Genomic DNA, 12,946 nt, shown 5'->3' with positions numbered 1-12,946 from the left:
TGCGTAAGTTAGCCACCATACATGCTTAGTCGCTGCTGCAACCTCACCACTTTATCCCTTCCTTTTCCATTAAGCTTTGCTAGTCTTGATACCCATGGTAATGGGATTGCTGAGTCCTCGTGGCTCACAGATTAGTACACCACCAGTTGCAGGTACAGGTTATGCGATGATCATGATGCGAGAGCGATGTTCGCTTGTTTGGAGTTCTTCTTCTGCTTCTTCTTCGATCAGGGGATAGGTTCCAGGCCGGCAGCCTGGGCTAGCAGGGTGGATGTCGTTTGAGTTTCTGTTTATGTTTCATCCGTAGTCGGATGTTGATCTCATGTATGTTGTATTGATGTATTCTTGCGGCATTTGTATGCCTTGTATGTATCCCCAAATATTATGTAATGTTGATGTAATGATATCCACCTTGCAAAGCGTTTCAATATGCGGTTCTATCCTTGGTGGGGCCTTTGAGTCTCTTTAGGATAGTATCGCATATTGGGCACGACAAGTTGGTATCAGAGCCTCGACCGACCCTAGGAGCCCCCCTTGATTGATCGTGTAGTTTGGCCGTTGTTGAGTCTAGAAAACTTTTTTTGAGTCTAGTTATATCGGATAGTAGGAATTCTTTTTACTCCTCTGCCCCTTCGTTGCTCTAGTGAAGAATCTTGACGTAGGTGTTTCGACTTACTTCTCTTCCCTTTCAAATTTTTCTTAGGATCACGTGGTTAGTTTTCGTTCGTTGTCCATCCTTTTTCAATCCGGCGCATTTCTCTTCGAGTGTTTTCGATCCTCGTCATCTTTTGCTAGATTAATCCTCTTCTCTTTTCAACCGATGTTGTTTCCCTGTCCGAAGTTGTCCTTGTTTTTCCCACCCGCCCACCCTTCTTCTCGGAACCGGAGCCTGTAATCGAGTATCCATTCTACTCGTGCGAAATCTTTGCATTCTCTCCTCAATCATTTCAACCGGTGCTTCTCTATTCAATTATTCGTCATTCCAGCTGCCTGTGCTTTTCCCGCCCTAACCCTTTTATTCCCGGAGTCTGAGCTGCTATTCAAGCATCTATTTCATTCATGCGGACCTCTTCAATCTTTCGTCAATTATTTCAACCGGTGGATTTCTCGTCTCGCTCGACATTCTTCTTCTCTTTTCTTCTCCGGTGGATTCAATTCCAATTTTCGGTAGTAATTATATTCTTTCCTCGGCTCAAATGTTTTCCGTTGCTCGTTCCTCTCCCGTCATTTTATCGTTCCGGACGGATGAAGACATCTCAGGAGATTCGTCTGTGTTCAAATTAATTCGAGGTTGTCACCTTATTCATAATATTTCAATTGTTTCGGTGCATCATCTATCTGATCAACAATCCTTTCTTAAAGGCGTTTCTTTTTCAGTGGGCCTTAACCCACATGTCTTTTCCCAGGATCTTACCTGACTCTTCTAATTTTCCGGAGTTATTCTCAAATCCTTTCCGAAGTCTGACGTAAGAATCAATTTCATCAGTCAGACGCTTTCCAATTTCAAATTATTTTCATTGTTGACTCTACCTCTTCGATTTTCAGTCTCCCGGAGTATCTCATCAATTTTGGTGTTTTCTCGTCATCTTTCTCAATATTCGAAGACCGAGAAGAGCTTCTCTTAAATCATGTTCGTTCTCTCGAAGATTCTTGTCGCTAGCTTGACGTTATCCTCTCAATTGTTTCAAGTCATGCAATTATTTTCACCCATCCGGAGTATTTCAGGATCTGTTTTTCCGTCTCAGTTATCCGGAGGTCATCTTTTCGGAATATTTCTTCTTCCTAAGTTTTCTAATCCGTTCTCCGATTATTCTATATTCATGCCTTCTCGTTCGTCTCCTTATTCTTCCGGTGCTTCGTTCAAGTATGCTTCTATCAGCTCGTGATCCCTTCCTTTCAATTGCTTCTTGATTCCCTGAAGTATATTCGTGCTTTCCTATTTTTCCCGGTGAGTCATTCTCCTTCGTCAGTCAGTTTTGAATTCTTACGGTGGTTCGTTCAAGATTCTTTCTGTTGTTATCACATCAATTCAGTCGTTCTTTCCAAATACTACCGGTGGTTCATGAAGACTTGCTCAAGTTTTGCGTTATGTCCCCCTTAATCTTTCCAACGAGAATAAGTGGTATGTAAATCCATTGTTTTCCCATCAATTTAATTGGTGGAGGATAAGCATAACGTAATTCTTATTATTCTTTCTTCAGGTGGATTAATCTTTTCTTTTCGGAGATTGATCATCTCATCACTTTCTCGGTGCAAAGTGTTTTTTTCATCTATTCTTTTCCAGAGTTCAAATTACTCGGCCATCTCGTCGGAACCTCCTTCTAAATCATCGCAAGACTCAGAGCTTATGCTATTCTTCCGTCTATTTTATCTCGGCATTCTTTTGTTACCGGAGTTCTTCATGGTGGTTCGTCATGATTTAATTCATTCCTCTAGTGTTCATCAAGATCCTTATCAAAGGAGCTCAAGTACCTTTTCCTTCTTGCTTTTCGAAGTGCAATTAATTCTCTGTATTCTTTTGAAGTGGAGTTTTGCATTTCTTCGTTCTCCTCAGCTATCCAATCATTTCCATTTGTGGTAGTTTACTACCTCAAAATTTTGAGATGTTAAACATAAGTCCACAACAAGCTTATTCTTTTCATTGTTGATTTTTCTCAACAATCCCGTTCAATCCCTTCTTCTAAGGTTGCTTTCTATTTCATTCATGGAACAAGTGTCATTTTCTTCTCCGTTCTTTTCATTCAACTCTTTCAATCCTTTCCGGAGGTCTGTATCGTGTCTTCATCAAGTATCATTTCATCTTCTCTAGTTCATGTTCGATCCTCTCCTTGTTCAGCCGGAGTGCTGCCTAAATCTTTTCAGTCTTATTGGTTTCTTATCTCGTTCTGACTGGAATGGTTTCAGAGAATATCTGATTCCGTGAGCATTTGATTCTCATCATTCTCGTCGTTCTTTTTCTTCTCGAGTGCTCTCGATTCTTTGATTTCCTCTTGCGTTCTTATTCTTTTTTCTATTTTCTCCCAACCGGAGTGGTTTCGAATTCAGTCTTATTCCTTGAGCTTTTGCCTCTTGTCTCATTCAACATTCCTTTTTCCTTCTCGAGTGTTCTTAACTTTGTTCATCCTCTCTCTTTTGTTCTTATTTCACCTCATCTCCTTTCCCCTTCCGTCTCGGTCCTAAGATCTCGGGACGAGATCTCTTGTTAGTGGAGGAGTGTTGTAACGCCCCGGATCCGATGCGCCAGGTGACTGCCAGTTATTCGCTGTCATTGCCTTGTCATTTGCTTGCGTGTTGCATTTTGCCATGTCATCATCTGCATTTCATACCATGTCATCATGTGCATCGCATTCGCATAAGTGTTCGTCTCGAGCATCCGAGCATTTTTCCCGTTGTCCATTTTGCAATCCGGCGCTCCTATCTCCTCCGATGCACCCCTCTTGTTTTCTTTCGTGTGCGGGTGTCAAACTTTCTCGGAATGGACCGAGTCTTGTCAAGTGGCCTTGGTATACCACCGGTCAAGTTTCGTTCCATTTGGAGGTCGTTTGGTACTCCAACGGTTAACCGGGCATCCGCAAAGTCCGTTTTGGTATTGCAGCAAACCCCCCTTCCAACAGCCCCAAAACCCCTCTAAGCCTCCGCCATGCTCTCGGTCGTTCGATCACGATCGCGAGGGCGAAAACCGCACCTCGTTTGGACTCTCCTAGCTCCCTCTACCTATATATGTGTGTCTCTCCCGAGATTTTCGCACAGATGAACCCTAGCCTCCTTCCCCTCGCGCCGCCGGACGCTTTCTCCTCCCACCGGACATGTCCGCCACCGCCCCCGCGATGAATCCGGGCGCGACACCTGTCCGCTGCCGTCCCACCACCGCCGCGGCCCGCGGAGCCCATCCGGGGCCCGCGCGGGCCCGATTCGCCGCCGCCGCCCGTGGCAGTCCCCGCCGCGGACGTGGCCTCGCCGCCCGGCCATGGCGCCACCGCCCGCCGAGCCCCTCGAGCGCCGGCACCCCGCCCCCGCGAGCCCGTTCCGCCACCGCCTGGCCTCGCCCCGCCGCCGCTTGGCCTCGCCCCGCCGCCCTCCTGCCGCGCCTCCATGGGAGCCCGAGCTCGAGCTCGCCGGAGAGGCGAGCGCCGCCTGCTGGCCGCCCCGTGTCCCCGCGCCACCCTCCGCCGGTGCGGGCCCGTCTCCGGCCGGCCCCGGCCACCGCCCGGCCGCGCGTCTCCTTCCTCCCTCCGGCGCATCGGGCCCGAGCTCGAGCAACTTCCCTCGATCCAGATCTACAGTGTGCCCGAGGTTGACCCCGAAAATATTCCCAAGTCCCTAGTTTTTATTATTATGTGTGCATGTTCAACTGTGTGTAACTTCTTGCATGTAGTTACAATTCGCGCGTTTAATATGTCAAATTGTTCGCCTCGTGATGCTCTTCATTTTGTTCAATTACACCATGTTCATTAGAGGTCATCTTGATGCCCAAATTTCTGTTGGAAGAGGGCTAGTTGCTGTTATTCTCTGGTTCTTAACAGAACTTGGAGATTTGTCATTTTTGTATCATTAAATCTGTGCATCTTATGAGCATGAGCTCTACATGTGTTTTGAAGTATGCCATGCCATCTTTCCATTGGTGCAGTCCATGTATATTTTTGTGATCTCTGTGGTGACTAGCACGAGCATGCAAAGTAGGCCCCGTAATATTTCTGATTTCAGGGACAGTGATTTCTCTAAGTCCTTGTCTGCTGTAATTTTGTTGCCATGTAAACTTGATGCTACAGAGAGATCCATGCATATTTTGAAGATGTTCAGTAAGGATGTTTTGTAGCTATTGTTGTAATAGATCCATTCCTGCAATTGTTTGCAATTATGGAGTGCCATAGCATGACTCAATCTTGCTCTACTTCTGCTATAAAATATTTCTAGCAGATTCTTAACATGATATGCAATTTTTCCAAGCTTATTGTAGTTGATCCATACATGCTATGCTTTTGTTCTTCCCATGGATAGCTTTATAAACATGCCATATTGCTCTAGGTGTGCTTGTTTTGTAGTGCATTGCTCTGTAGTGAGTGAAGCAAGCTCACAAAGAGGCCTACATATTATTATTTCTGCCATGCTCTGTTTTCTGCAAAGTCTGAAACCTGATAACGAAACTTGCTATGTTTACTTGCATGCCATCATATCTTATGGTCCTTTTTGGCTTATGGTCAGTAAGGGACTTCTGTTATATGTTTTTAGTAGCTTCATGCCACGCCTTGTTTTGCCATGTTAAGTTCATGTAGCATGTTGATTTTGTGCTCTGAACATTGCAACCTGATGTTATTTCTGCCATGTCCAGTAATTTCACCAAGTCTGTGAACCTGTTATTATTTGCAATCTTGTCATGTCCTTTTGAGCATGTTCTAGTGATTTCTGGAGATAGCTCAGTGTTCATGTTTTGTTGTGCTTTACCTGTACATCATGCCCATGCCTTTTGTTTTCATGTTGAGTTGCTTTAGCATATTGATTTGATGTTTGCTAGATGCATAGTTGCTGTTTTGGACAGATTGTTGCTATGTCTTGTTTGGAGTGTATGTGTTGCACCGTTGCTCCGTTTTGAGCATGCTCTATATGAAACTTGCTTAGTTTTGCATGTAGTCTCATATTATCATGTTGCATCCTTGTTTTGAGGTGTTTGCTTGATGTTTGTATGCATTTTGCATCAATGCCATGTTTATCTTGTCTTGCTCATATCTTCTAGGCCGTAACTCCGAATCTAATGAACTCTATATGTGACTTGACTAGAATTTCGTGTAGATCATCATGGTGCTCTTTAACTTGCTGTTTAATAACTTGAACATAAGGTTTATTCAGTTCTGGACCAATTTCGAAATTTGCATATGAGGACTTACCGGAATTGTTATGTGTTGTTTCCGGCCTCATTTAAACTTGCCTTGACGTGTTGTTCTTGTATGCATCATCTTTTGTCATGAGTAGCTTCGTTTAGCCTTGTCATGCATCATTCTTGGTTGAGCATCATGCCTTGTTCATGCGTGGTGTGTTTACCTTGTTGTGTGCTTCTTCTCGATAGTTCCCGTGTCGTTGCGATCGTGAGGATTCGTTCGTCTTCGTGTCTTCTTCTTCATGGATTCGTTCTTCTTCCTAGCGGGATTTCAGGCAAGATGACCGTCACCTTGGATCTCATTACTATCATTGCTATGCTAGTTGCTTCGTTCTATCGCTTTGCTGCGCTACCTATTCTCTTGTTCCTCAAGCCTCCCAAATTGCCATGAACCTCTAACCTTTGTCACCCTTCCTAGCAAACCATTGTTTGGCTATGTTACCGCTTTGCTCAGCCCCTCTTATAGCGTTGCTAGCTGCAGGTGAAGATGAAGATTGCTCCATGTTGGATTATATTTATGTTGGGATATCACAATATCTCTTATATTATTAATGCATCTATATATTTGGTAAAGGGTGGAAGGCTCGGCCTTATGCCTGGTGTTTTGTTCCACTCTTGCCGCCCTAGTTTCCGTCATACCGGTGTTATGTTCCCAGATTTTGCGTTCCTTACATGGTTGGGTGATTTATGGGACCCCCTTGACAGTTCGCCTTGAATAAAACTCTTCCAGCAAGGCCCAACCTTGGTTTTACCATTTGGTCAGCCTATTTCTTTTCCCTTGGGAGTCGCGCTCTCGAGGGTCATCTTTATTTACCCCCCCGGGCCAGTGCTCCTCCGAGTGTTGGTCCAACCTGTCAGTCGCCGGTGGCCACCAGGGGCAACTCTGGGCTGGCCTATCGGAAGCTTGGACAATCCGGTGTGCCCTGAGAACGAGATATGTGCAGCTCCTATCAGGATATGTCGGCACATTCGGGCGGCTTTGCTGGTTTTGTTTTACCATTGTCGAAATGTCTTGTAACCGGGATTCCGAGACTGATTGGGTCTTCCCGGGAGAAGGAATATCCTTCGTTGACCGTGAGAGCTTATAATGGGCTAAGTTGGGACACCCCTGCAGGGTATTATCTTTCGAAAGCCGTGCCCGCCGTTATGTGGCCGATGGGAATTTGTTAATACCCGGTTGTAGATAACTTGACACTTGACCTTAATTAAAACGCATCAACCGCGTGTGTAGACGTGATGGTCTCTTCTCGGCGGAGTCCGGGAAGTGAACACTGTTTCTGGGTTATGTTTGACGTAAGTAGGAGTTCAGGATCACTTCTTGATCATTGTTAGTTCACGACCGTTCCTTTGCTTCTCTTCTCGCTCTTCTTTGCGTAAGTTAGCCACCATACATGCTTAGTCGCTGCTGCAACCTCACCACTTTACCCCTTCCTTTTCCATTAAGCTTTGCTAGTCTTGATACCCATGGTAATGGGATTGCTGAGTCCTCGTGGCTCACAGATTACTACACCACCAGTTGCAGGTACAGGTTATGCGATGATCATGATGCGAGAGCGATGTTCGCTTGTTTGGAGTTCTTCTTCTGCTTCTTCTTCGATCAGGGGATAGGTTCCAGGCCGGCAGCCTGGGCTAGCAGGGTGGATGTCATTTGAGTTTCTGTTTATGTTTCATCCGTAGTCGGATGTTGATCTCATGTATGTTGTATTGATGTATTCTTGCGGCATTTGTATGCCTTGTATGTATCCCCAAATATTATGTAATGTTGATGTAATGATATCCACCTTGCAAAGCGTTTCAATATGCGGTTCTATCCTTGGTGGGGCCTTCGAGTCTCTTTAGGATAGTATCGCATATTGGGCGTGACAGGAAAACTCCTGTCTCTTATGCTTCAGTAAGGTAGCAAAGTTCCTCCGTGAAGGAGGAAGCTTAGTGATAATACCTGCGGCAACAAACTTGTCCGGTAGCATACAACTGAAGTGCTCAAGTTCTCTAGCAAATGACTGTATCTCATGAGCTTGCTCAACCACGGAGCGCTCTTCAGTCATCGTGTAATCATAGAATTGCTCCATGATGTACAGCTCAGTGCCAGCATCCGAGACCCCAAACTTGGCCTCGAGTGCATCCCACATATCTTTTCCATTATCAATTGACGCATAAGCATCAACTATGTTCTCACCAAGAACACTCAAGAGAGCAGCCCTAAACAGAGTATCCATTTTCTGAAAGGCTTGTGCCTGTTGAGCATCAAGCTCTCCTCCAGGTTTGCCAAGAGTGGCGTCATAGCAACTCATGGTTTGAAACCATAAGACTGCTCTCACGCGCCACCTCTTATAGTGGATACCCTCAAACATAGGAGGTCTCATGGAAGCAGCAAAACCACTCAGGGTAAATTGCCTATAATATGAGCAATTTACAGAGAGTTGCCTCACCGGTCATTTCATAGTTGCAAAAACTGTTGGAAATATGAGCAATTTACCAAATGATTTTATTAACAGAAATACTAGATAAAGCATGACTAATATAGCCGCGATAAAGCAAGTCATGCAATCTGACGGAGAGAAAGTAAATAGCATCTGCATATATGAACTTGAACTAAACACATCTAGAACAGAAACTAGATGAAGTTGCATATATGAAGTAGAACCTATCATATGTAGGGCATAAACTAGAGCAAAGAATTGTGTCATGATATCTAACAGAAAGAGCAAGAACACGTACGGGACAGCAGCAGCAGAAGCACTGGACTTGGGGTCGACATCCTCTGCAACCATGTCGTTGCTGAGGTAGTCGACGTCGGGGAAGAAGTCGTCGTCGGGGAAGTAGTCGTCGGAGTCCGTGATGAAGAAGCCAGTAGTCGCGCAGAGCGCTCCCCAAAAACCTTATCACCCTTCTCCCGTACAGGACTCAAAGAGGTACAGTTTCGGAGGCCTACTGTCCCGACCTGCGGTACACGCCGCAAGCCAGGATGGGGAAGATCGTAGCAGCAGCGCAGTGCTCAGGATCTTGTGGCGAGAGGAGGAAGAGGTTCTGGTGCGTCTCTCTGAGAGGAGCGACCTCCCTTTTATAGGCGCAAGAGAAGGAGGCGAGAGGCTGCGCCGGAAGCTGAAGGGAACGCGGGAGACGAAACGAACGGGCAGCAGCCGAGGGGTGCAGCGTTTGTATTCAATATCCACTACAGCAAAAACTTTCCAGCTCCCGAGTGGCCTTTCATATACCCGTAGTGCGTGGCAAAAATTTAGACATCGGCTCATTCCCGCAACCCGCGGCGCGTCGTGACGAGGCATGGCATGGCGAGGCGGGCGGCGGAGGAGGAGTGCGCGTGGATGTCCCTCTTGTTCTCATGCTCATACAAGTGGGGAAAGAACCTCCCTTATAAGGAGGTCCAACTCCCACTAAACTAGCAATGTGGGACTAAACTTTAGTAGTATCCCTTGCCTTGCACAAATGGGCTAAGTGGGACTCTAGGATTTATTAGGAATTTCTGAAATTGTTATTGGGCTGGCCCATAAATAGATAAAATTCCAGCAATCCCCCACACATCTTTTGACATCCACAGATAAGGAGGTCGTCAGGACTTGGGGCAGAGAAACTCACTAGATTGTGGTTGCACATCAAATGGATGCGGTCTCTTGAAGATGAACGCTAGACGTCTGCCTTCTGAAGAAGAACCTGCCGGTGCTGATGTGTTCCGATCTGGGAGATGAATTTGTTTGTCAGGTTCGAGAAAGGGAGAGGGGGGGGGAGGGAGTTACCTCACCGTGGGAAATCGCCGGCACCGGCAGCAGGGAGTGGGCGGCGACGGCGGGGGAGCAGGCCGGTGTGGGGGCACTGGTGGAGAGGCAGGATGACGCGGGGGCGGCGGTGGAGAAGCTAGATGGCGTGGAGCAGCACCCCGCCACAACCGATAGGAGCTTTTGACACCGGTTGAGCCTGGTCTTCACCTGGATCTACCCGGTGCCTAGGACGACGACGAGGCCGGAGTTCTTGGTGACAGGGTGGGGATGGAGCACCTTGGTTGAGGAGAGGGTTCGAGCTCGTGGGGGATCGGCGGTGTGGGGCGGCGGGAGTTTTGGAGGACGACGGCGCGGTGCAGCGGCCGGCCGGAGAGAACAGTGAGCGTCGCGCTGTTGGGGCGGCGCGAGTGGCTGCTCGTGGTGGGGGATTTAGGGATTTCAGGGTACCTGGAGGGAAAGAGCAGTGAGGTTCGCGGGCTGGGCCAAAATTTAGCGCTAATAATTTACGTCTGCGCGCGCTTGGCCATTTAACCCCAGGCGGTCGGTCGGCGTTATTTGCCGACCCACAGTTCGATGGATACACGAGAATTCCCGACCGATGGCTCGATGGCAATTGTGCATGCATTCCCGACCCACAATCTGTTACCGTACGAGTGTTTTCCCAACCAACAATCCGACGAGAGTTTTCCCAACTAATGATCGGTCGGTAATAGACATCTTTTCCAACACACGTCAGTAGGGAATACTGTACCGCGGTGTAGTGTGTGTGTGAAATAGAGTCTTGGATATATCATATATATAGAGGGGGCGATCCACGAGAAGAGAGTGGAGGTATCATCGGCTTGAGGTGTCCATAGAATCGAAGAGAGGGATGATGTGTGTATCTGCGCGCGCACGATCGATAAAGAGTGCCATCGAATTTGTGTGTGCCCACGTCAAAGATATAGAGTGGCTGGCCTACTGGAACGTGAGAGGGGACATGTGCAGTTTGTCTCTATGGCATGGATACCTACCTACAGCGCTCGACTATCGGTGTGTGGTTGGGGGGGAGGGAGGCCTAATTAACTATAGAGGTACAATGGCTGGTATATGTGTGGAGGAGGAGAGAGGCCTACCTCATGTATTAAGGGAGATCGATCTACCTCTTGTATTAAGGGAGATCGATCGGCATCCATGCATATGTGTAGGAGAGGAATAAGGTTGGGAGAGAGACAGAGCTAGAGTGTTGGAGGGGGTGGTAGTGGAGTTGCTTCCAACAAATGGTGGGATAGGCTTGCTAGACAACCGGAGGGCACGCCTGCAATATCAATAAGAGAGGGGATGGCTGCCTGTCTGTGCATGTGCGTGTGAGAGACGGGTCAGGAGGCAGGCATGAATGATGAGGGGGGCGATATGGCTGTGGTAAGCAGACATAACTACATAGGAAGATCAATCGTCCTTGTCAGAGAAAGGAGAGACATAACTTGTGAGGTACGTCGATCGATGGGGGTGGGGAATAGTTAAAGTCGACCTAGGTATATGTTGGGAGATCGATCGGTATACATGCATGTGTGTGTTAGAAGAAAATGAGGCACGGGGAGAAGGATATAGAGAGAGGGATGCATCTAGGAGGTGGTGCGAGAGTCATACTATATCGAGGGGGGAGGAGTGTGCGAGTACGAGATCGATGAAAAGAGTGGTGGGAGTGAGGCATGGACGGTGATAAGAGAAGAGCGGAAGCTTGTGTTTTGTGCTAGGCACACCTGGCTAGAGAGGCATATCGATCGATGTGTGCCGTAAAGAAGGAGCTGGGGGCCTACACACACCGTGGGTAAACGACCTAAAGTGAAAAGACAAATTTGCGCGACGGAGCTAGAGAATGCTAAGGGAGGGTGAGAGGGATGCGGGTGTGTGCATGCACTTGAGAAAGTTAATTAGCGCTGGCTAGCTACAAAGATAAGAGGATTGTGTGGGTGTAAAAGACGAATAGAGATCATACTTCATTATAAAAAGCGAATTCGGATATTTGAAGAATTTATCATAGTGTTTTAAACCGACGCATGTGTGAATAGATATAACGTTGATACACATGGTGTGGTTATGAACATGTTATACTACATATAATATATTTTATCTCTACTCTTATAAAAAAAATGGAGTTGTTGATGATGGCGTGCCTGCCATCCTGCAATATAGGCCGTACGATTTATATCTGACGGATAGGAAGGAAACTATGGCAATTTTGAAAAAAAACCCACATCCCTCTCCATATTTGCAAATTAGGCCTCCCCTTGATCATGTTGATGTTCTGTGGAACGCATGGGCATCTTCCTAGTACTACGTATAATATATAGAACATTGATCATAATTTGGGCTAATGTGCATAATGTAGGGGCGGGGCACTATACTATGTGTGAAATACACGGTGTACACGTATGGAACATGGTTTAGATTATGAATATATACTTAGTACATCAAATGTACTATTATTTGGAATCACCATCAAGTGTATTCAAAAAATAGAATTCGAGTTCATGTAGTACACATAGTTCATATCTATCTCTATACTAATCATGTGGTGTGTTATTAAGGTAATACACGAATGATGGTTGAAGTTGGCAACAATCATGATTGTAGATTCTTATTGAAATAGAGAAACGAATTCAAATTCAGTTCGAATTGCAGCGGTAGTATAGACATTTGGAATGCACTAAAATGTTGGTATGAGTAGGTTACATGCATTATACAGCAAGCGAAAAAATTTAATTGGACATAACATGGATTCATACTCCCTCCTTCCATCTATATAGGGCGTAATGCGTTTTTTAAGACCGCCTTTGACTATTGACAAGATTAATAGTACATGCCATGCACAATGTGAAAATTATATCATTGAAAGAACCTTTCACAGACGAATTTAACGGTGTGCTTTGTGTAAGTTGCATGTCATATATTATTGGTCTAATATTTGGTCAAAGTTAGCATCGAAAAACGCATTAGGCCCTATATAGATGGAAGGAGGGAGTAGCTTTGAATAACATTTTTATAGTAAAACGGGGCAAGACTCTCTCTCTTTGTGTGGTGTGAATAGTTTTATTTTTTTTGTTTTCTTTTTGGTTGAGGGAAGTGCGAATTGATTTGGTACGTACAAGTACAATATTACACATTAGGCTTGTCCCTAAAATTCAACCCGCGCCTTGTTATATCCCGAAAATTCAGATATCGTGCTCCCAAAACTGGCTCCTTCACAACCCGCGCCTTGCTATCCCGAAACTACAACAAGCGCGAAAACTCCCTCCAGCTGCCAAATCCCGACACGCGAAATCCCCCTTCTAACCTTGAGCCGAAAGGGCCGCTAGTT

General features: G+C 46.1%; 1 long non-coding RNA gene across 2 annotated transcripts in view; it reads right to left on the bottom strand.

Moving 5' to 3' along the window:
• LOC120973192 (uncharacterized) overlaps nt 1-10,088 on the bottom strand; it is a 40,768-nt gene extending 30,680 nt beyond the window's left edge. For both annotated transcript variants that reach the window (XR_005767339.2, XR_005767338.3), the window contains exons 1-2: nt 9,625-10,088; nt 9,467-9,565 (exon numbers count right to left, since the gene is read on the bottom strand). This is a non-coding gene — a long non-coding RNA (uncharacterized lncRNA). The remainder of the gene's footprint in view (nt 1-9,466; nt 9,566-9,624) is intronic.
• Between the last annotated feature and the right edge of the window lie 2,858 nt (nt 10,089-12,946).

Source organism: Aegilops tauschii, chromosome 2 (genome assembly GCF_002575655.3).
Source record: "Aegilops tauschii subsp. strangulata cultivar AL8/78 chromosome 2, Aet v6.0, whole genome shotgun sequence".
Classification (NCBI taxonomy): Eukaryota; Viridiplantae; Streptophyta; class Magnoliopsida; order Poales; family Poaceae; genus Aegilops; species Aegilops tauschii.
The sequence above is the reverse complement of the archived record's forward strand: the minus strand, read 5'-3'. Positions and strand labels throughout refer to the sequence as shown.